General features: G+C 31.7%; 1 long non-coding RNA gene across 1 annotated transcript; it reads right to left on the bottom strand.

Moving 5' to 3' along the window:
- Positions 1-679: 679 nt before the first annotated feature.
- On the bottom strand, positions 680-22,085 carry LOC123659196. The gene is made up of 3 exons (XR_006743997.1): positions 22,074-22,085; positions 14,516-14,521; positions 680-754 (listed from the first exon to the last, which is right to left on the bottom strand). It is a non-coding gene; the product is annotated as an uncharacterized LOC123659196 (long non-coding RNA).
- Positions 22,086-23,173: the final 1,088 nt, after the last annotated feature.

Below are 23,173 nucleotides of genomic sequence, written 5' to 3'. Positions count from 1 at the left end.
GCTATTGATGTTTATCGTAACTTGCGAATCAATATTGATAAAAACTATTAACTTAAGCTGTAATGTATGTAATATTCTTCATTATCAAATCCAGTATCAAAACTCTTGCTTCGTGTAACACAGCAGTTAGTGTAGTGTAGTGTTAGTGCAAGTGATGTTAAACATCAACACTAAAACCTAACACAACATTCATATTCATAGGCCGACCGACGCGACGTCGGCGTGTGGCGAAGTCGTAAATCCGCAGGTTCTGCTTCGGACAGCGGTTCGAATCATAATTTGCGATTTTACGAACAATTGAATACGATCTTTTGACGCTCAATACCAGTAGCTTTTGTAGTAATAATGGTATTTTATAGCCAATCGAAAATTCTCGACAAATTTAGAAAGTATTTATAAAAATAGCACAATAAATATTTGTTAATAAACGTAATCGTGTTTCATTGTTGTGCTATAATTATTTAATACTAGCTTTGTCACACAGTTTTGCCGATGTCGATTTCCAAATCGATGAAAATATCAGAAAGTGGAATATAAACATATTATCATGCAGAAAAAGGGATCTATTATGATATCTAACGGATTTAATACATATGTATACCGTGTGTCGTCGCAATCAAAGTGATAAAATGAAAAACGCCCATCGATTCTTTCTATACTCGTACAATGTTATTTATTTTTTTATTAGGAAAGCATACAGTGATACATTTTGACAATTGCTTAAAAAAGGAAATATCTAAGCACCATTTAGTTACTTTCGCAATACAAACAATATTAGTTCAAACTGTGTTCTTTTTAAATTATTTAGGTGTAATCGACTCCAATAGTACAGAAAAACAGACAAAAAGAAAACAAAATAATTTTTTCCTTAATTAAACGAATAGGTACAATTTTTAATAACACGTTTAAAAAGGAATTTGTAAAAATTTAAAATTCAACAGACTGTTATAAATTAAAGTTTTAAAAAATCAAGACAAGCACGTTTGCTTAATGTGATTAGGTTTTGTTCCCTACTTTAGACCACTTAGGTTAACGAGATGTAGCCCTCTGAGGAATTAACATGGAGATGAGCGGAATGTTAACCTTTTTATAATTTAAACTGTTTTACTAAGTATAATTTTTTTTTTTGGTTTTAAAGCTATATCTCCCGAGACTTAATAAGTGAAATCCCAATTTTAGGTCTAAATTGGTATACAAAATTGGAGTTACAATTTTTATATATGTATTTTAAAACGTGGTAGTTTTTAAGATACGTATTAATAAACATTGCATAAAAAATTATGGAAAAACAAGAGCACTTAACTTACGAGTACAGCCAATCGTAAGACCATAAGAAATGGTTTGAATACATACAGAATTCTCAATAGTCTTCTAAAACTCAGATCTCTTACATCTATACTTATTTTTATAGTAGTGCTTTTTGCATTGTGTCGAAATATGAAATTTACAGTAGTCAATAAATACAATGTTACACGAGAACAAATAAAACAGTCCATTCTTGGGAGTCCCTGGCATATCTGTCAGGCGAATAAATTATTTTTTAGTCGATAGAATAAACAATTAATTTATTCGTCAGAATACTAAATTTAGCTAAATTACGCACAGAATCAAAACGTCAAGTTGGCATGCGTAGTGTAGGACAACGGTGACTGGATAGACAGACTATAAGGAACCAGGGTAGGGATAGTTTGTGGTCTATTTGTGAACTCTATTATTAGTAATGGACGCGGTAGGCTAAATTAAATTTCCCACTAGTATAAGAAAAATTATATTTCTAAATGTACTTATTAATTTATTATATAATCGTAATGAATTTATATTATCAATAAATACTGAATCCTTTCATCTTTAAAAGACTGCATGATTTGTTACAGTTCATGATATTACTTACACCATACATTATCAAATCGTCTGATATTAAATCCCTTTATTATTCCATCTTGAATCACCCTAAAGATTAAGATGGTCCAAAATTCTAAGATGCAAATCAAATAACAACTGATGAAGGGCCTGGAGGATTCCCTTATTTGTTTTTGTTTAGCTTCCTTCTGAGGATTTAAAGTCGCCATGGTTTTCGTTTTCTGAGTCTTAAATTGGTTCATTAGTAAAAGTCAAGTTTAAACAGAATCCTAGAGAGCAGACTTCCAATTTAAATCTTTTATTAGACTTAATCCTTTTTTAGTATCGTATTAAACCTGACTTTGAACAAAAGTATAGTACTATTTTCAGTTACACTGTACTGTGTGTAGTTTACATACAACTGCTTTTAAGCCCTTGAAATTAAAAAATACATCGTTAATAATATCTTTAGAAAACTTAAAAAAAACTTAATTAATACTAAATATTATGTGTTTGGAAGAATGTAAGGAGTGTTCCTAATTGGCGTATACAAACAAGTGCAACAGCTTACAGCTAAACTCAGCCCCCATCTCGAATAATTATCCCAAGCATCATTGTTTTCCGATGCCAACCGTTCGGCGCCCATAAATCTTGATAATATGCAAATTTTATTTCATTAAAGCGGTTGGACTATAAGCAATATTGCTCGGCTGAATTACTTGCGGTCCTGCCCTTGGATTAGCTAATGGTTATTTATCTTGTTAAGTTACCTCGTAAGATTCCTATAACGATGTTTCCCAGTTATTATTTATACAAAAGTTTTGAGATGTTTATCCTTCGTTACATATCCAATCCGTTTCCGGTTTCATTTCACTAATTTTCAATATATTTTCGACTTTTTATTAATTTTATAAATATTTGTGGTTGTGTACCTCCTTTTCGATGTGTTGCTTTAAATAATTGAGTGTAAAATAATATGCACATTGTTAAAGCCAATCAGCACCCTCATGCGGGGAAACCGTAAAACATCAATTACCTATTCAATACACGGTCGAATTACAGCGTATCAAACAAAAGCTCAGACCGACCTATTCATTTCGTTCATACGCGATTCAATCATCACCGATTACCATTCGAATCTGATAATAATCGCGTCTGGCCATTTTAATTTCGAATCCCCGATGCCGGAAAATGGAGCATAAATCTCCTATACTCAGCCGAGATTTAAATTATGACCAACTTACATCAAATATTGTTAGTTGTCGCGTCGCAATTGAATTTTGCGTTTGAAGTTTCGGGTAAAGGGGGAAAGCCAACTTTTTGTGTCCTGAGTCGTCAACTCAAGGAAAACAATATTTCTTGTTCATTTTCACAAAAGCATCGTATATTTTAAACGCACCTTTTGCTTTGGCGGGAAAACATTGCTCTTTTCCAAATGAGAACGCGACTGTTATGTTTTCACACAGTGATTAAAGTGAAGTGTCAAAAATAAAATGGTAACATGGCGGCTGGGGTAGCGACGTCCTTCGGCGCTCTTCAGATTGTAGGGATATTGTAGCTTTGACTGTCGTTTGACAAACGGTGAAATTATAATTTTCTTTGTATTTTTCTAACGGTAGGGACCAAGTGCACCTCTCGCTTCAAAGTAAAACATTTTCTCAACCATATGTTGGAGTTTGCGATGTGATTTAGTGAAATGTAAGCGTCGAATTATAATGCACATTGAAATTTAAATGACGGATCTTTTGAGTATAGGGGAGTTTTGCACCTTATCTGTAAGATGCAGCCTTTTAAAAACAAAAAGGGCAGAACACTCTATCTCTGGGGTGGCTGCCGTGACGACAGTTCAGAGCGAGAAAATCCTAAGAGATTACGCACTGAGTGATTGCTCTTTCCAAACTCTGGTGGCAATGTTCTTGGGAAGTGAATGTTAAGATGCATCTCATGATTTATCTGCACCGATCGGAGCAATGAATCCTAGGAAGTATAGCAGTTCTTAAGTTCATTCAACTTAAAATCGAAATTCGTTTGTGTTCGACTCACTCAACGTTGCCCTTAAACAAAACGCCTGATGTCCTTAAACAAACTCCCTGTCAAATGGGAAAAGTTTTCAAATATTTTTTTTTTTACATTTTTTCTACATCAATGTCATTTTATATTGTCATATCACTAGAACTTTTATTTATATATTATTATGCTACTTCTCAATTGAATTCATATCATGTGTAGATTTCTACTTATGAGTAAAAATAATCTGTAAATGCTCCGTGCTTGTTAAAACAAATATTTTACGCTCTAATCATAAAGATATATGATGTAGTGTAGCTGGCACTTATAGGTAACTTATTATAAGCTGTCTTCTAAGACCTGCCTGGGATTTTTAATATCCTTTAAATATAAAAGCTTTTGTAATTCATTTGTTTTACAACTTAAATAAAAATAAAATATGTACAGGTTGATAAGAACAATATGCATCAAATATACCATATGTAGGTACCACATACCATTTTTAACATACAAGAAATCGGTCTAATAAGTTGAGTGTGTCAAATACATACATGGTAGTGTGTGTAATGTTTTTTTTATTGATTTAATATATTTTTATGAATATTATATATACTGAAAGGTTTACGAAACTTCATACTCCTCCGTCCGCGCAATTTTAAAAAGGGGTACAAAGTTTTTACTTCACGTACATATATATATGTATATATATATATAGATAAGATATGCCATGGATTAAGATGACGGTCTTATAGATATAAGCAGTCAGAGTAAACAGCAGAGATGTAGTCACAAACTTGGTGTAAAAAAAATGTTTTATTTACTCATAAGCTCAATTACTCTCTTCATCCACATAACTTATTATTATCTTCATAACGATCTCACATATTCAATAAGGTTTCAGTGCTGTAGCATTATAAAGTCGTTAAACGACACCAGATAGACGACCGTGTCCGGCGTTACTTCCGTTTCCGTTCGTTTGCACCATTGTTTGTTTAATTTGCAATCAGGGCATTTTGTTTGCTAAACGACTCGAGGGTCGATTCCCTGTGAACTTAAAAGAGACTTTATTGAAATAAACTACAGAAAAAAAAAAGTTTTTAAACACTGTTGTTCAATCAAAATTAGAGGTGTAGTATCTATAATAAAACAATAGTCCATAAAATATTAATAATCTTATACAACAGATAGTTAAAATATAAAAACTAACAAACTAAAGTGGTCCATAATATTTCTACGACTTAAAATTAAAGTATTTGAATTTAATTTCTAAACACTAAATGGATTGTGACAAATGGAAAATATTTTTTTATTCAAATTAGTATAAGTTTAGATACGGGACGGTTTGTATTAAATGATCCTAAACAATTCTATACTGCAAGATATATTTTATAGGCTGGAGCATTTTTTTTTGTCCAATTTGATCCTGAATAATACCAATATGTGAGAAAAATTTCAATATGCTTTAGTTTCGGTCTATGCGTTCAATGTATGAAAGGATTATACTTCGTAATAAAATAAATATCGTTTAGTAAAAATCTACATATAATGATTTTCAATACATATAATAAAAATGTAAAGAATTGCTGTCTGTACATTGAAGATATATATGGAAAAATATTTTTGGGACCTTTGTCAACGCAAATAGCACCCAAAACAATGATTGTTACAATTTTTATCTGTTTGTCTGAGCGTTTGTGGACGCTAATCTCAGAAAAGGCTTATCCGATTCAGATATGGTTTTCACTAATATATTGGTAAGCTTCACTTAACATTTAATATTTATTTCATGTCAATCGGTTCATAAATAAAAAAGCTATGCCAATTTAAAGAATCACGTTGAACATATAAATACCCAAATGACGGTGTTTATAATTCAAAATAAACCAAAGATATATTCAAAAAATGCTGTTCAAAGTAACTATTCCACGCGGACGAAGTTGCAGGCACAGCTAGTTAGTTATACAATATAACTATTCCAAATGGTAAGAACTTTGGTGAATACATGGAGATATTATATACATAATTAGTTAGGTTACTATTATCATATCGACGATCGACCCACGAGTTCACGTTATTTTTGGCGTAAACTTGTGGAGGCCTATGTCCTGCAGTGGACTGTTTAGGCTATAATGATATCATAATTTTCGATAGTTTATCTATGTATAATATAACCTTATTCGATAAGCCAATTGTAAGAATTATTTTTTAGGGTTAAATTATAGGCGCGGAATAAAGACATTTTAATATAAGAAACTAGACCGACAAGTAAAGCTTAATTATACTTCAAAGGATGATTTCATTTAATCTAACTAAACAGAACCTCATTAATGGGTGACATAAAACACAAAATTCATTTTACAACGGCTGACTCAGATGAAAAATTCTGCTTTCATTCACCTGAATTCATTATAAAGGCTCCTGCGAATTCCGTTCCAAACAATATCCCTGTATAAGGTTTGGCATTGTCAAAAACCTTCCGGTCAGCCGCGATACAAATATAATACTTTTTATAAAGATGAGGACATAATCCGGATTTGGAAAAAAACCGGTTTTGTCCGATAAGGATTGACGTTATACATAAAGGGAAGTCTTAGGATGTCGGTTAAGAATGATGAATCAGCGATTTCACTGTTTTTATTTTTATTTTTTGTAACTTTTATACTATTTTATAATCGTGACTAAGCAAGCAGTAAACTAAAATTAATGTAAAAAATTTCATTTTATTTTCAAAGTTTAATTTGGTTACAAATAACTTGGTTTGTACGATTTTTTATTTTTGTGTTACCCACACATTAGGAAATTCTAAACATTTTTTAATATCATATCAAAAATCGACCGTTCCAGTGGGGATCGAACCTGCATCTCCGACTGACCGTGTCGGCTATGGAACGATGTATACGCTAGATCGAAATTTTTGATATGATGATTTTATATTCGGTCTAAGCGACTGGAACTAACGAACTAACTGGAACGACTAAGCGCTGGAACGGTCGATTTTTGATATGATATTAAAAAAATGTTTAGAATAACTTGGTTTTCAAAATTGAAATACAATGACTACAAGCTTCCTGAAAATTTTAAATTCCAGCAATATATGTGCTTAATGACTAAAGTTAAACTAAAATTACATATCAATAGCATATAATCAGTTTCATACGACCCTATGCGACTCCACCAACTTTCAAATCCGCTACCGCTATCACTGCGACTGTACAATGAAACATCGCTTATAAAAATGCGCATATCATGATATGGGACACTGTTATGAGCGAGTCGCTTTTTGTTACGACGTTTTGTGACTGTACAATAAAGATATCGTTGCGTAAACCAGGATCACGGTATTAGTATGATAGTGCGTTGGTAACTATTGTTCTACAAACAGTACGTATACGGGAAAATTGAATGCTTTGTTGTGTATCATTACGCCGTACACATGAGAGAATAAAAGCGTTTTATCAGTCAACCACAGAACAACGTGTTTTTATATACAGATCGATGATTTGGAGTTTACAATGAATGTATGATTAAAAAGTAGTGTTATTTCTAACATTTCTGTTTGTGTCTCTAGGAGCAAAATTTGTCAAACTTTAATTTAAACTTAACGTTATTTAATAATCAATGAATATTATTTTAATAAAAATAAAAATAATAATAATTAATATTATTTTTAGTGGGGTAAGATAACACGAACACGAGAATACAATATAGGTAAATATAGTAAAGCAAAACACGAAATATGTTTTTCGAGATCTGGAGCGGCCCGGGAAATACCTTAACATAATATGAGATGACATCAAAATAATACTGTTCTCAAGTCGCATTATGATCCTGTTTTGTGTTAGGTAACCAAAGGTTTTTGGGAAGCGCTGTGTTGACAACGGGAGGTTGGTCTGCAACGCGCTTGCGATGGTATTGCAGACGTCCAAGCGGATCGTACACTTGTTTTCTATCCTAGCGATAAAGATAAAGTTAGATTTATTTAATTGTTGAAGAAAATTGAATATCTTCGCATTCCATGTATTATCTTCAAACTCTTAAAGAATATATAGAAAACATTAAAGTATAGAGAAAACGTATATTTGTTCATTTATTTTAATATGTACGCTTTAAGCCTCTTAAATAACTTCCATTAATCCAGGCCAGGTTAAGAAATACTTTTCCGTAAAACCTTTTTCATTAATTTTACACACTTTTAAGCGTAAAGTTTTTTTGTTTTTCGAACTTCTTTAGAATCATCGTGATTTTAAACTCGATGAAACGAAAATGCGTCACAAAAAAAACAAACACATAAATGTATAGGAGGGAATGAGATAGAATGCATTTTATATTCTCGGTGAAAAAATCTCTCGAAAATCGATCTCTACTTTTCAGAAAATTCACTTCAGCCGTGTGTGAATTACATACACACACTTTTATAATTATATATGTAACATATAGTTCTTATATAAAACAATATATACCTATTATATATTTTTATCGCCCGGCCGACACGAGATCAAACTGCGCAACATGAATATGAAAATGGCGGAAAAACAATTAAGAGTTTTTTACGTTGCGTAATTACACACAGATGACGTTGATCGTTAGCCGACGAATTACTTATTCATTGGATGAAATATGCATGTAAATGTCTAATATTCATTTTTTATTACACGTTGCTTTGACCCTTAATTACAAACATTATATTCATTGTTAAAGTTAAATTAAATATTTGTGTACATGTTAAGGAATTAAATAATAAATCATACATTATACTATTTTTCTATTTCTTAATCTCAATTTGTTTGGCTTAAATCAAATACAAACAGGTATTAAAGTAAACAACAAAAAAATACAAACTATTTCAAAGCTACAAAGCTATAAAGAAAAATTATCGAATAGAAGAATTAATCTAACATCAAATTAGGATTATAGATTTGCGTAAATAAAAAAACTGACAGACGACGACTAAAAACAATACAAATATAATATATAAAATAACATAATCTAAACCATATCTAAAACATATAGGTTGAATCGATCCATCTAGCTTGTATCCACTCTATGTATCCAAATATTTAAGGGTTCTTTCTAACTATACGTTTTACTTATTGATACATTTCTATAGTCGAGATGATAGCAGATTAAGCACGTCTGAACACCCTTCAGGCACAATTAAACCATCTCACAACGCTAGTCACTGTCATAATTAATCTGTGTTAGAATTCTAAAGGCTCTGATGATGTTATTATTTAAACGCCGGGCTTACTATTTAGGTGAATAGTTTTCGTAACAATTTTATAGTTTATGCTTGAATAGAGCTGCGTTTAATTTATTGGGATATGATGTTAAACTATTGTGGGTTCTGGTCTGTTTACAATATAATTATAGATTTATAATAAAATCATTTGACAAAGATTTAATGAGGAGTAAACTTTTAAATTTTATTTCGAACATATACTGTATACGAATTTATGATGTTTAGGTAAAATGTAAAATACAATTATATTATATTTTTTTCATAACAAATTTGATAATAAATCTTCAATTGTCACTTGAACTAACTAAATTCATGTAAAGCTAAAACAAAAAACAAAAAAACAAAAAAAGGCAACAAAAGACATACATATTCCATTACTTAAAATTTAAAAAGCACAATTTTATTTAATTGTATTATTTATACATCATAACAATACATTTAAATTAAATACTATACTCTCCTAAAATTTACTAAAATTCACTAACTTCATTCGTATTAACTTAACTTTCGTTCTAATCTAGAATGATTTTTAACCGACTTCCAAAAAAGGAGGAGGTTCTCAATTCGACTGTATTTTTTTTTTTTTTTTTTTTTTTTTTTTTATGTATGTTACATCAGAACTTTTGACCAGGTAGACCGATTTCGACAAATTTTGTTTTAATCGAAAGGTGGTGTGTGCCGATTGGTCCCATTTAAATTTATTTGAGATCTAACAACTACTTTTCGAATTATATCTAATAATGCGTTTTTACTTGACGCTTTTTTCGTCGACCTACGTTGTATTATACCACATAACTTTCTACTGGGTGTACCGATTTTGATAATTCTTTTTTTGTTGGAAAGGGGATATCCCTGGTTTGGTACCATGATAAGGAAACCAGGATCTGATGATGGGATCCCAGAGAAATCGAGAGAAACTCTTGAAAATCCGCAATAACTTTTTACTGGGTGTATCGATTTTGATAATTTTTACTTTAATCGAAAGCTGATGTTTATCATGTGGTCACATATAAATTTTATCGAGATCTGATAACTACTTTTTGATTAATCTTTGATAACGCGTATTTACTTGACATTATTTTCGTCACCTTACGTTGTATTATACCTCATAACTTTTTACTGGGTGCACCAATTTTGACGTTTCTTATATAAATTAAAAGCTACTATTCGTCACGTGGTCCCATTCAAATTTAATTGAGATTTGATTCGTAATTTGTGAGTTAGATAATATTGCGTATTTACTTGACGGTTTTTTCGTCACCCTACGTTGTATTATACGTTATATCTTTTTACTGGGTGCACTGATTTTGATCTTTTTTGTATAAATCAAAAGCTAATACTTGTCATGTCGTCCGTTTTAAATATGATTTAGATATAATGAGCAATTTTTGAGTAATCTTTGATGACACGTATTTACATGACGATGTTAAGACGACTGTGGTCATGTTCAATACTTTGCCACAACGCCATCTATCAAAATGTAATGAAATTACTTCGTTCACTATCGATCAAATTACAATATTCCACTAGAGTAGAAAGTAGCAGTTTATTTGTTATAAATATATTTGAGCTTTTAATTTTTGAGTTATCGCTAATACTGGGTATTTACTTGGCTATTTTACGTCGACCAACGTTATATTAACCTCATTACTATTTTACTGGGTGGACCGATATCGATGATTCTTTTTTTAATCGATAGGTGGTGCTTGTCATGTGGTCCCATTTAAATATAATTGAGATTTGACTCGAACTTTTTGAGCTATATCTGATATGGCGTATTTACTTGACTGTTTTTGGAGTTTTCTCCTTAAGAACCGATTTTCATTTAAGGCCCCGGAATGAAAAAATTGAACAGTAAAATATACTGAACGAATGACCTTGTTAGAGATGGCGTTCAGACGTTTTCTAATAACGCAATTAGGTTCCGATAGGTGGCGTTATTGCATTCATTTATTTACAATTTGATATAGTAATAATATATTTCTTAGACTAGTAAGCCTTTTTGTGCCTATTTAGACAGTTGATCTGAAGGGGTAAACTCCAGTCGTGCATCGGAGCTGTGTGAAAACATGAACATTACATATTTTTAATAAAAAAGACATAAACCGTAATTCAATATAAATCCGCTTCAACTAAAAAACCCGCCGTAATAAGCGATGTCAGCGCTTCGCGCGAATCGACGACGGGCCTTTTATGAAATTTCTGCCTACAATCGCTAACAAAATGTTAGAAATAACAGTAGAACATTATATAATTCTACAATTTTATAATGTCGCGTTATATGGAATACGAACAAAGTATTACTATTTTTTCGTCGATCTACGTTGTATTACTCTTCGATGTAATTGAAGTCGGTTTTTTTTTCGTTTGCGAGCAAACACAATTATTAAACATATATTTTATTGTGTTCACATATCTTTTAAAATTATTTTACAAAATAATCACATCACTCCCAATTAATTAATTTCTATGTGTACGTTCGTCACATGTATTTGTATAAGCCATACTATGAAAGTCATTTTTGGGATAAAGCTAATAAAGAATTGTTTGCACATTATTTGATTGTGTGTGTGTTAGTTGTGATGGGATAAAGGGGATATTTATATTACATTTATATGATTTTTTTCTTAGTAATGATTGGTGGTTGGTGTCATTACCAGAGCAACTGGTTATTGCTATAGAAATATTAAAAAAATAACAATATAAAAATAATAATGAAAAATAACAATATTTCTATGAAAATTTTCATCGCCATTTTGGTCCCGTAAAGCACATAATTATAAAAATGTAAATTTTCACACTTCTAAGTCCAGAAATAAACAAGTTCCATAGAGCCATAACTATCCCATTCCACTCCTTTGCGGTGCGAGTCACCTAAAATTCTTTCACAGATGATGATGACTCATGATAGATGATCTCCAGGGTAATAAGAATAATACGTACCTAGTATATATACGTACCTAAACCGACAATAACGCACTAACATGATTGTGTTCTGACATTACACGGAAGTAACCATATAACTCACGTCATTGTCAACTAAGTAAGAAATGACCAAGTAGGTATTCGGAAGTAAATAAAATATAACCTTGGAAGTTTCGTACAAATTTAGTCAAAAATTAATGAAAAGGTTGTTGGACACACAATTCGTGTAGTTTAACTAACATAGAGGAATATAGGTCCATGATGTATCGATATTATTTTTTTAGGAATAAGAAATAAAATGTAAAGGGTGTTTTAAATCAAAATAATGATCTCTTTGAGCTAGAGCTGCCGCACACTGAGGTGCGTTATCGTGCGGTTTTTGATTAGTCAGATTGTTTTCTCATTCGTCATTGAGGGTGCGGTTTGTCAACTGTACTTTCAGTATAGTAACAAAAATCGCAATATTGCCCAGCGAAAAGTAAGGCTGATACAGTGCAGTAAAAAAAAAACTTTACATTTTACTATATTCTGTTATATGTTTCTATGTCACACCTACAAACGTCTGCTCTTGTACGTCCTAAGGTTGGCTGGTAGAGAATGCTTTTAGCATTAAGCCCGCCTTTTGTACAATTCTTTAATGTATTGTGCAATAAAGTATTAATAAATAAATATATAAATAAATAAATAAATAGATAAATAAATACATAAATGAATAAATAAATAAATATGTATCAGATTTTACAAAAAAAGGAAAAATCGTAATCGTCATTATCGCTGTGTGCGCTAGCTCTATCGGTTTGAGTATTTTATTGACTACATTAGCATATTCTAAAGCAATTAAAAGCAAATGAATTTCCACCTGTTTATTTATTCCAGTTCCTTTTAAAAGCAGTTAGCTTTGTAAAAAAATCACTGTGGTTTGTGTGAATAAAGGTGGTGGGACAACAACTCTATTTTTTTTAAATTCATACAATGATTGACAAATTAAAGTTTCTAACGAAATTTAGCTATGAATTGACAGTAGGAAGGAATACGTGTTAAATTTTCCAAAGATATGTTTATTCAGTATCAAATCTTTAAAATTATCTAGTATTAACACTAATAAAATCAAATATAGCCAAACCACTAGTAATAATAATCATATGCATGAGTTAATTATTTCGATTTTTTACAACTATTGGTGTACAAATAAGTTTTAGGACACTTCGATTTTGTATCATAACAGCTATTCTAAATTAATTCAAAGGTCCCGCTCACTTATCATAGATGGCGCTTGATATGTAGTATCGAAACGTAAAGGAGTCATAAACATAACCTATAAATTCTGTAAATTAAACATGCAGACCGATAAGCTATTTATTAGACACTGCATTCGCTATGAATTCCACCAAGGAAAAAGTGTTAGGAAAGCGTGTGTATCGATATGTTCTGTTCTTGGAGACAACATTGTATCTAAAAGTACATGTGAGTATTGGTATAAGCGATTCAAAGAAGGTGATTTCGACGTTAGTGACCATGAACGCACCGGGCCTCCTGTAAAGGTGGACGATCAGGAACTGCAAGCGTTGCTGGATGAAAACTCTTGTCAGACGGAGAAACAACTTTCGGAACAGCTTGGAGTAACTCAACAAACTGTTTCTTATCGTTTAAAAGCAATGGGTAAGATTCGAAAAGGAACAAAGTGGGTACCACACTTTCTGACTCAAGAAAATAAAAACAGCCGTCTTAACATTTGTGTGAGTCTTTACAACAAGCAACATAGAAAGTCTTTCTTGTGGAAAATTGTGACCGGCGATGAAAAGTGGATTTATTTTGATAATCCGAAACGTAAATATCATTGGGTTGACCCCGGCGAGCCGACAACATCCACGCCAAAGCGCAATGTTTATTGTAACAAAGTCATGCTGTGCATATGGTGGGATATGAAAGGCGTACTGTATTATGAACTTCTCAATCCTGGTCAAACAGTTACTGCCGATCGCTATTGTCATCAGTTGATGCAAGTGAATCAAGAAATTGAGAAAAAACGTCCATTTTCTGGTAAAGGAAAACGTCCAGTAAAACTGCTCCATGACAACGCGCGGCCTCATGTGGGTAAACCGGTCAAGGATACGTTACTAGCGCTTGGATGGGAAGCTGTACCACACCCGGCGTATTCACCAGACTTAGCCCCATCCGATTATCATTTATTCCGGAAAATGCAGAACGATTTGTCTGACGTGCGATTCAAAACATTTGAAGAAGTAGAAAAATGGGTCGCTAAATTTCTCATCTCGCAAGACGAAAGTTTCTTTGCGAAAGGCATCCGCGAGTTACCTGAGAGATGGCTGAAGGTCATTCAGTGCGATGGAGATTACTTCGATAAATAACTGTGTTTTACTTCGTTTTTAATAAATCTTGAATTTTTTGAAAACTGTTCTAAAACTTATTTGTACACCTAATATATTCGTCGTAAAATTAGCAATACCAATCTTGAGAAAAGTTATTTGTTTCATGTGTCTATACTATACTCTGCTTTATATTTAAAATATTCTTCGATTTCTTTTCAATAAACTTTTACTAAAAGCAAATTAGAATATTCATGAAGTGTCTGTCTTTTCAGGTGGGGTATTCAATCGACTTTGGTAAGACTTTTCCTTTCTTAAACAACGAAAATTTACTTAAAATTGAAGTTTCTTTAAATTTAAAGCCCGACTTTCCTAATTAAGTCAGATGTGCTAACTGTTACCTTACACTTAAATCAGTGACTATTCTTTTTTAAACTATTTGCATTGTTTCTCTTTTCATTGTGTGTAAAAGTTTATACTGTTTCAAAAGTTATGGCTAATGAACTTGTCTGGGAATATTGATTTTTTTTCTTTTTAATGATGGTCTGGTCGAAGTTACTACTTAAATATAGTGTTAGACGATCTAGTAGAGAAATATATTCTGACTGGAGACAAAGGCCGAAGAGTTAAGAGAATATTCTTTGTTTGGCACCCTTAGACATAAAAGCAATTTCTAAAATATTCTCGTGCGATAAATAAATCAAATAAAATTAAATAAAAATATTTGTTTAAAATAAAGAAAAGGTTTATCATAGAAGATGACTTTTATACATTACTAGCTGCCCGGACAGACTTTGTTCTCAACTTCATTAGTCAAAAGTTAATATTAAAAACTATTATTTTTTTAATTTTTTTTTTTTTTAGTATTAAATCCTTCCGTGGGCCATAGGGAAGATACAAAAAAAAAATAGCCGAATCTGTCGAGCCTTTCTTGAGTTATGCGCTTACCAACATTCATTTTTATTTATATATAGATATACGGTTACCAATAACCATAGAGTATATTATTTCGATGATTGCTCCAGTTTTGAATCTCAATTATCAATAACCAACATTGACCACACGACTAGGTATATTAATTTTATCTATCAAACAATTAAGATACTATAGATATTTATGGTTTTATAAAAGACGTAAGCAACTATCAAAAATTGTTACTTCAAAATAGCTATTTCTTATAAATATCACTTGATATCAATGACAGGAACTTTGTTTGTATTATTTTTATGTGTAATATCCACACACGGTGAGTCGGAGGTACGGGTTCGATCCCCGCTGAAACGGTCGGTATTTTTGGTATGATATTAAAAATGTTCCTAATGACAGGAACATAAAAAATCATAGTTTACTGCTTTGCTAATCAATAAGTTAAATTATATATATATTTCGTCCATTTTATCTCGTTCGTATATTTTTACAGGAAGTATAATTTCTGATCAAATGTAATAAAACGAGTTGTCATATTCTTTAGGTTATTTGTATTTATAGCGCCATTTTCGATGAGAATTTCGGATGGACGGTGAGTTATGATGATAATTTGATAGCCTCTTTCAGTTTGGCACTGTGCCTTGTTTAGTCGTCAAAATTATAATTAATGTGCCACTCCGATGACGCAGTGTGGGAAGATGAGAAGTCGTGTCCAACAAAGGGTTAACATTAACCTTTGACATCATTACAAGGGTCTTGTTTTGTATCTTCGTAACTCATGAGTTAGGTCTTTGAGACTGATAAATATCAGGCTACGTTCAATCTATCACTGTTATTTATTGATGTAAATTAAGAATTTTTACATCACTCGTAACCACTTTATTATCACTTTTAAAATATTAAGTTTATGCAGTAACGCTAATAATTTAATTTGCTCGCCAATGTTCATGATATTTTAGATACATTTAAAGAAGTTGTAGGAATCACGTACAACGGTGTGGCCGAGGAAATGGCGCCCAGGGGAATGGACGTAAGATTAACGTGGCACGTCTGTCCTCAGGCTTAAATCACATTATAGCCTACGCCTAATGTCTTCTATTTGAAGTTAGCAGATTTTCGTGTTGGATAAGAATTCATTTCCACTTCTATTTCATTTTTTTTTTATTTTTTTGATAAAAATATATATTTTTTTCTTATATATACGTTTAAGGTATTGTGTATATGTAGTTATCGTATATTTTATTGATAGTATTTTGAAGACACTAACGTATGGTAAACTTTTTAATAAAAGAAAAAATTAAAAAATGTAAGTAAAATTTAAAAAGAAATCAAAAAAAGAAAACGATATTTATAAAGTAAGGATAGTATAAAGAAGTTATATTTTTGTTTGTTTTGACAATGCGCCGATTTAGTAAAATATCGAATTTAATTCGATGGACATGAAAAACAAGGCTTTTTACTTAGCTCTACTCCCCTGTGTAGATATTATGCGATATTGCTTGTTTTTCCTGCTGTTGATTACAAAACTTTTATGGATTGGCGCTCAACAAAAAGTGTCGCGTAAATTTTTTTGTAAGGCCACGACCAAAAGGGGGTAACGAGATATTTATGTGCAGGGTACGTGAGGTCAGGATGTGTGGACGTTGTTTTGGCAAATATCGCCCCTTTTACTATTATTTGAGTGCCCCGTCGTTATATTGCGTAGTAAAGTAAATTATATCGCTTACTGTAAAATGTTTAGTAATTTTTTAAAATAGTTGCTTTATTTGTAAATAAAACACAATTACATATGTATTATTTACATATTTTATAATGTTTTTGTTTCATTAGTAAAACTGATGACTTTTCTCTATTAAAAATTTCTAATTAATAAGATTAATCTACGAGAGAACCTAAGATAATCTAAGACAATGTGAGCCATCCAGCGTTAAAATGAATCAACTGGTTGGTGCTGATATTGGGGAGTAACTGTCTAAAGGTTTTTTTTTTATACATGTAGGTCGGCAAAAAAGCGTACAGCTCACCTGATGGATGGTATGCGATTACCGTAGCTTATAGACGTCTGAAACACTAGAAACATCGCAAGCGCGTTGCCGACCCTTTCCCCAACATCTCCAGCAGCTCTGCTCACCTAACTCACCAACAGGAACACAACACTGCTGGAAAGCAGTATTATATATATAATATTCTGTAATAAAGTTATCGTCTATAATTAACCGAATAGTCATTAAAAGATTACCATCTTTTAATGACTATTCGGTTCATCTATAGGGCATCTATAGGGCAGAATGTATTACTTTAAAGTGTAATATTTTATACAGAAAACAATGCAGAAACCAGTTTAGGGCCAGCCAAAAGTTATCTCAGCTGACACAAATGATACGAACTAGATAACACTTATTAGGTAAAATTTTGGAACTAGAGCAACTACAACATTTTCGAACACATAAAACACGTATATTATTTAGTGTGTATAAATAAATACGTCTTCCAATAGTTAGTATCGAAACATTATTCAGATCAATAAACTGTACACGTAGACATACAGGGGCGCTTAATGATGTTGTAACACATGCGTTCCAACATGGCGCCTGCTACCTATGTGTCGGTTGAATTGCTTCCGTAGATTAGAAATTAGGTTCATTACTTAAACACGATACAGAAAACTTCCTTGTCCTAAAAATATACACATATCGCATTAATAGAAGTGGATGGGTCATTAAGAGTTAAAGATTTTTCTATTTAAAAAGGAATATAAATATACATACATTTAATATATACATATATTCCTTTATTCTCGGGTAGGCGTATACCGAAATAACATTTTTTTTACAATTTTTGTCTGTCTGTCTGCTTGTTCCGGCTAATCTCTGTTTTATCTATATATATTATATTTATTTTATCTAAGCTGATATAATAAGGAGTAACTTAGGCTACTTTTATTTTAGAACTTTATTTATTTTGTAACTTTTCGAACTGAACAATATTATTTTTAATTAAACTACTAAATTTGTTGCCTGTGTTTTATAGAAGAACGATATGTATATTAATATTATAATTTTTTATATCACATCAAGAGTTGGGACGGCAATCAAACCCCTGAAGAAGTTTAAAATACTGAAATACGGTCACAGAAAACAGCTCACGCACCATACTACGCACTCATAGTGATGCAATTAGTTACATACATCATTTCAGTCTATCGCAGTCCACTGCTAGACATAGGCCTCCAAAAGTTCACGCCAAAAATAGCGTGAACTCATGTGTTTTGCCCCTAGTCACCAAGCTGGGCAGGCGGGTTGGTGATCGCAGGGCTAGCTTTGTCGCACCGACGCTGCCCGTCTTTGGCCTGTGTACCTATTTCATACCTGGTAGTTACATACCTTTTACCTTTATATATATATATAAACAATTACAGTAAAATATAAATAAATACTAATATATGATGTAATAATTTATATAATACGTGTATCTCAGTTTTACTACATAATTATTTGACCACGTTCGCTTAAGTACTTAATAACTAAAAATGATGTTTTAATATGGAAACACAATTTTTAAACCTAAAGTATGTGAAAATAGAAACTTATTTATGTAAGAACACTTTTCACCATATTTAAGGGTATATGAAGTTCCATGACATTGCAGTAAAACCGTGAACAGCTTTCTAGGGAGAATTTTAAGTCTTATACATATACGGGGAATTACTAAAATGTTTTGGCTTTTTCCATTAATAAACATATACAGGCCTTGAAATATGAAGTGAATTTTTGTTTTATATTTTTAACACGAAATTTTTTGTCTAAAAAGGGTATGAACATAATTTTTTTATGTATAACCTGAATATTTCTTTAGATGGAAAAATGTTATTTGTAAAAACGTTTTTTGTTTACGTGTAAATTAAATTTTCATAAATTTCACATCTATGTGAAAACTAAAGTAATTTGTATAAAGAGATTGCAATCCAGTGTCGTTTTCAATCCGGCCGGATCCAGGATTTCATCATGAAACCATAATAATCTAACCTTTTTTTTCATTCCAACATAAGTAGATCATTAATAAAGCGTAAAAAACAGTAAATGTTACATCAAATTATTTTTATCCGAAATTTAAGACACATACAAAAAGTTCTCTTTAGAACATTAAGAATCATAATTTGAAAAAGAATTATACATCAAATTAAAAGCTAAATAATATTTATATCAATTTCAATTAGAGCTACAAATTTGTGAAGGAATTCTCAACATCTACATTTGTCGAAACTAGCCGAGCTTTTTATTCAAAAAACTATTTCTAACGTGCTCTGCAAGTAATTAAAATGTGAAGTGTGTGTATTAGAGTACGAAATGTGTTCTTTTATTCTACCACGATAAGTTAAGCAACTTCAGTGTTTTTTTCAGCTGTAAATAGAGTTAAATGTCTACACCATAACGCATCTATAGATGGAAGGACTCCTGCTCTAAACTTTCATAGAGCGGTTATTTTCTCAAAAAATGCAATCACCGAATCCGGTCACTGGATTCACACCGCCAGAATGGATGCTGAGGAAGCAAAATACTGCTAAAAGGCTTTGCAAACATTAAACATTATAGTACCAATTACGGTATTTGTTAAACCTATAAACCTAACCTCTTCTGTTTGTAGGGGATCCTATCCTCCTAACAAGATAACTTACATTTATCATAATCATCTGCATCTACGTACCTCTCAACATAAATAGAATGACCTTGTACGGTTTTATAATAACCCCTTGTCCAATATTGCTCTACACGGTTACTCTTTTTGAATATAACATTAAAATTTTAACTCACTTCAAAAAAAAAGGAGGAGGTATGTTACCTAAGTTCTGAGGTTACTAGGTGGTTTCTGGTTTTACTGGGTGGACCAATTTCGATAATTCTTGGTTTAATCGAACGGTGGTGCGTATCATGTGGTTTCATTTAAATGTAATCGAGATCTGATAAGTACTTTTTGAGTTATATCTAATACTGCGTATTTACTTGACTGTTTTTTCATCTACCTACGATGTGTTAATGGTGTAAGATTATAATTGAAGTCGGTTTTTCGAGCAAATACAATTCTAATTATAGATAAATTTTTTTATTACATCATAATCAAATAATTTTGAATTGCCGAAATATGTGTGACCCTATTGTACATTACTTCCGACCCATGTAAATATATCTATCCCCCGATTTACAAAATTGGTAATGCACTGATATCGGTCAATTGGAGTGTACATATTTATTTTTTGTTAACCTTTCGATAACTTGCGAATATTAAAATTAAGAAAAGATCTAAAGTCTCTTTAAATTTATTTCTTTTAGGAAAGCTAATAGGAAAACATTATGATGTACATATTTGTGGATGGGCTTTTTCTACGCATGTGTCGTTAACGAAACCTTTATTATGGGATAGACTCATACATGCTGATCGTACCATTAACTTGTTTCTTGACCGGGTTTCATACACTATGACGAGAAAAAAGCGTATCTATACCTCCGCCTGAAAGTGACTCTGGCTACTTTACTCACGACAAGAAACTAGCACGATTTGAGAGCAATGTTATTTGGCCATTATCTTCGGTAAAGTTTATTTATTTATTTATTTATTTATTGCCATAAATATACTACCATTACAGGTTTTTCACCTAATGCGATAGTACATACTATTAATATTGTAAAAAACAAAACAACCATTAACCATAACATATAATAAAGAAGCTCTTATGAATTCATTCAGAGTACAACAGAATCGGTCAAAAGTTAAGCTACTAACTACTCTAGTGTGCTCAAGATTTTTAGCAGTCCTGCCTACCTAATTAGCTTCTAGATAATGTAGCTTTCTAAAAGCAGCGCAATTATTATTTGCTGTTCAGTAGCTTTAGAGTTTATTGACACTACATAAATAATAAACATGCAATAAGTGGCACTCGTCGATCGTATTTGGTACCCTTTAGCTATTAGGACTACCCATAGTCTCGTAAAGTGTGTCTTGAACCGACTGTGATTTCATTGTTGGTGTATGAGAAAAAAAAAACTATGTTATATTAAAGGTTAATAATTTCTTGTTAGTCTTATTTTCATAGTGATTGAAAAAAATGAAGGTAATTATAAAGTTGAAATGAATGTTATTGAAGATGTGGTTTACATTACAAAAATATTAATTTTAAATGGCTATAATAATAATAATAATATATTCTTTATTGTACACCAAAATATAAACAAACAGTAGTAATTACAAAAAAAAAGATGTACAAAGGCGATCTTATCGCTGAAGAGAGATTTCTTCCAGATAACCTTTGGGCACAGGACATGATATAGTAGTGACGGATAGGAAGTGTACAATATTCTTAAGGATGAATAAAAATAGTGTATGATAGATTTATTAACTCATACAAATACAAATAAGGCTATAATTACTTATTTAGAACTAATATTACAATGGCTTCTGTTTTCCGCCTCACCGCATTAGATATGCTACAGCTTACAAGATCTCTTAAGTAACTTACATATATTAAATACTATTATCTACGTTATTGATGTTTATTTAACATTAAATTAAATAATATACCTAGTATTGATATAGTTTTCTACCACAACTCAGAAGTCCCGTAACTTACATCAAAAGTAGAAGTGTGTATTTGTCCGTCCCGACACGGGACTGTATTATTTGTACTGTTTACTCCTTATGAATGATTACCGCGATATTTAAAAATATATTCATTTCTCGCTAGAGGCGCTGCGCGGTAAAACGTTATTCTCTCAGCATCACTGCTTAGCGTTACTGTTTCACAAAAAATTTCTTACGCTTTATTTTTTCATACTATGAGCCTAACATCATTTCTCAAGGAACAAACTCCAAAAAATTCGACTTTCATTCAATTGTGGTTTAAATAATATTTGTGTTTGCAGGCAAACGAAAAAAACCGACTTCAATTATATCGATAAGTAATACAACGTAGGTGGACGAAAAATTAGTCAAGTAAACGCATTATCAAAGATTACTCCAAAAGTTTTAATCAGATCTCAATGACATTTAAATATGACCACATGATCATCAACATCGGCTTTCGATTAAATTAAAAATTATCAAAATCGGTACACCCAGTGAAAAGTTATGCAGATTTTCGAGTTTTCCTCGATTTATCTAGGATTCCATCATCAGATCCTGGTTTCCTTATCATGGTACCGCACCAGGGATATCTTCTTTCCAAAAAAAAAAGAGTCATCAAAATCGGTTCATAAACGACGAAGTTATCCCCGATTATACATAAAATATATATATATTTTTTTTTATATATGTTATGTCCGTGTATATATACGGCCGAATTGAGTAACCTCCTCCTTTCTTGATGTCGGTTAAAAAAAGAACAATATTTTTTTCCAACAAAGTTTCTACGAGTATGCATTGTCGAACATTCACAAAGTAGCAGGTGTGCAGCGTGAATACCTAATCTTAATGGAGTAAGATAAGGCGTGTAAATCATCCACTGAAATGTTTCACGCCATGGGAAGACGCAGCTTGCTAGATATCGAGGATTACAATTCGAACAAAACGGTATTCGGTTCTTGCAGTGAACGATAAGTTAACGGTCTTAGAGTTGTCGTGCATATTTGATAAGGTATTTTGGGTTAATAGGATCATTGTACGTACTCAATCTTGAGAGAATTTACCAAATTACACAAACTTAGATTTTACGGATTTCGATAAATCACTCTAAAATAATTGTTGGTTATAAGTAAGACGTATTCAATGAAACTCATGATAGATATTTAAAACCATAGCGCAAGTGTAGCTCAGCTACTGCTTCTGTTAAATTGTGTTTTTGTATATAGCTAAATATTGTTACGTTGTAAGTATACGTGGTTTGATTAAGTATTTTATAATTACAACTTGATTTTGTTTA

Source organism: Melitaea cinxia, chromosome 13 (genome assembly GCF_905220565.1).
Source record: "Melitaea cinxia chromosome 13, ilMelCinx1.1, whole genome shotgun sequence".
Taxonomy (NCBI): Eukaryota; Metazoa; Arthropoda; class Insecta; order Lepidoptera; family Nymphalidae; genus Melitaea; species Melitaea cinxia.
The sequence above is the reverse complement of the archived record's forward strand: the minus strand, read 5'-3'. Positions and strand labels throughout refer to the sequence as shown.